Below are 3,138 nucleotides of genomic sequence, written 5' to 3'. Positions count from 1 at the left end.
TATACAATACTATAAATATTATACTGTAATTGATATTAAAAATAATTGATCTATTTAAAAGTTTAAAAATTGTATTTTCTTTTATTAAACAAAATATATATATATATAATTATAGATTTAAGCTCTGATAATCATGAAGCTAATAGATCTACCAATAAGTTTGTTTCAAACAAACATATTACATGCTCTACAAGTTCACTAACAAATACAACTGGTAACATTTGTTGATTCTTAAAATTTTATGCTTTTGAAATATTAAAGTTTACCAATTATTGTTAACTAGATTCTTTAGGTACATTTGTAGATGATGACAAAGTATGTAATACCAATAATACCATCCATGATGAAATACCTTTAGAAGAGAATATTGAAACACATCTAGAATTACAAAGTGTTCCATTAAGTACATAATTCATTGTTTAGTGTTTAAATAATTATAATTTATATGAAAATACAATTTGTAGATACTGTAGTAAACCGACGTTTTTAGTATAAAAACGTAGTTCTAAAGTCCAGTGGCCTATAACTATATCACGCCACCGAGTCGGACCACTGATGCCGTTTCCTGATTGGATTAAACACATCACGCCACTTCATAGACGTAGATCATCCTATTCTCCATCACGGCATGTTCCATATAAATATGAGTCCTCATCATAGATTTAATTAGAGTTAGTTAAGAGTCAGTTAGACTTAGTCAGTGTTGTCACTTGCTCTCCGGTAGTTAAGTACTTGTGCTTATGCTAACGAAAGCCTTTTCAATTATTGTTTTAAAAAGTTAATAAACGTCTTAATTATCTTATTAATCTATTGTTTTAACTTATACTTCATCTCTCCAACCTACGACGAAACGTGCATTCGTCGTAAAAGAAGCGTGCAGCAACCATCACTGGTTACTACAATACTAACAATGATTATTTTGACAAAACAAGTTATGTTATGAATATGCCAGATACTGATTATCAAACTGCTTCCTGCTCAAGTTTTTTTAGAAACTCAACAGGTAACAAACAAAAAAAATATAGTTACTAATTATTATTATAAATTATAATCTTAATATATATAAATCTCATGTCACAATGTTTGTCCTCAATGGACATCCTAAACCACTTAACCGATTTTGATGAAATTTTTTACAACACGTGTAATTTGGTCCAACTTAAAAGATAGGATAGTTTTTTTTTCAAATTTTTTAATATCGGGACAGCTAGGGGTTGTCCAGAAAATAATAGAAGTGCTCAAACAGGGATTTTGATAATTTACGGTAGAAATAATTGTTTATAAATGGTTGCTAAGCTACGTAGACTATTTATTATTATTATTATTATTATTTTATTTTCGGTGACCATAGTAACAATTTTTTATAATTATTCTAATCAAGAACAATTTACCATCATTTTAAGATACATTGACGAAGGAAAACCTCAAGAGCGTTTGATAGCACTAGAAACTGCTTCTGATTCGACTGGTCTAGGTATGTTTCAAGTCTTTTGTAGCATTACAGAAAAACATAGTATCAACTGGAAAACACAGATGATTGCTCAAACATATGATGGCGCTGCTTCTATGCAAGGCAAGTACAGTGGATTGAAATCAGAATACAAGCAGAGAATCCACGAGCAATGTTTACTTGGTGTTTCGCGCACAAACTAAATTTAGTTATAATTGATACATGCGATTGTTGCATTAATACTAAAACTTTTTTGGTGATGTTAGTGCTTAATTGAATTTATGCGTGCTAGAAAGCGGACGGCTGAATTTGTAAAATATCAAGAAATTCTAAATCCAAGAGAACAATAGCGTCGCATCAAACGATTTTCTAATACTAGATGGACATCACATGATCGAGCCTTGGTTGTCATTGAAGAGAAATACCCTGCTCTACTGAAAGCATTGGAAAATATTTCAAAAGCAAATGATTCAGACCGTGATACAACTACATGGCTAAAAATTTAATCTCAGTTATAACATCATTCCAATTTGTCGTGGTTTTAATTCTGATGAGAAAAATATTTTCGGTTACCACTGAAGCTTCAAATTATTTACAATCAAAATCTATTGATTTTATGCAAGCTATCAAAATGATGAATGTTGCTAAGAAAAGATTGCAAATTTTACGTACTGATGATGGATGCACTGAAATAATAGATATTGCTAAAGAATTTGCTACTAAAAACAATCTTGTCCAGTGTGACTTTAAAGTGGTAAGGGCAAGAAAGAAAAAAATAATGCCCGGTGAACTATCCAGAGATGAAGTACTATGTTCTCCTACTGATTTCTTTCGTTGTAATGTTTGTTTTAAAGTTTTAGACGCCATTATTACATTAATTGATATGAGGTTTAATAATTCGCCAGAAATTCTCAAAGTTTTAAGCTTACTTACTCCAGAACGTATGTTATCCATCAAAACCAAAATACAATTGCCTGATAATGCCTTTGAACAGTTATCAAGTTGGATAAACATTGATGTAAATAATTTACAAAATGAATACTTAACATTCAGTAACAGCCTAAATGATCTTTCTAATGACATTAATCCAAGCCAACCAAGTAAACATGTAAACAAAAAAAATGAAGGAACTGTTGATCAACAATCTGATACTACCCTAATAGCACAGACCTTCCCGGTTACCGTCTACATAGTGTCCAATTGATACTTAACCGGAATTTCCTGGTGGGCTGCATTTCGACCTCCTCGGAACCGCCTGTGTAGTACCCAATTGATACCTTATCTGGATCTTCCCAATGGGCTGCATTTCGACCACCATGGTAACCGTCCGTGTAGTACCCAATTAATACCTATCTGGAACTTCCTGATGGGATGTATTTTAATCGTCCCAAGACCTACCTAGTAATTCAAGCTAATTTTTTACTATATATATTTAAATTATATGTATAATCTATAATTGCATTAGTAAAAATTCACTCAACGAATTTAATCAATTTAAAAAATTTAAATTGATAAAAAAAAAAAAAATAATAAAATAATTGATAATTGTTTTTTTTATTTAATTTTTTTATGCTTATTAGTTATTATTGCTCTGGTGAATTGTTATAAGTTTAAAAAGATGGTAAGCAGAATGAGCCAGCAAAGGCTGACTGGATTAGCTTTTTTAAATATACACCGAAATGCAACTA

General features: G+C 30.7%; 1 pseudogene; it reads left to right on the top strand.

Annotated features, from left to right (window-relative positions):
• Positions 1-1,368: 1,368 nt before the first annotated feature.
• Positions 1,369-2,654, top strand: LOC126554882 (zinc finger MYM-type protein 1-like; annotated as a pseudogene).
• The last annotated feature ends 484 nt before the right edge of the window (positions 2,655-3,138 follow it).

Source organism: Aphis gossypii, unplaced genomic scaffold, assembly GCF_020184175.1.
Source record: "Aphis gossypii isolate Hap1 unplaced genomic scaffold, ASM2018417v2 Contig00636, whole genome shotgun sequence".
In the NCBI taxonomy this organism is placed as follows: Eukaryota; Metazoa; Arthropoda; class Insecta; order Hemiptera; family Aphididae; genus Aphis; species Aphis gossypii.
The sequence above is the reverse complement of the archived record's forward strand: the minus strand, read 5'-3'. Positions and strand labels throughout refer to the sequence as shown.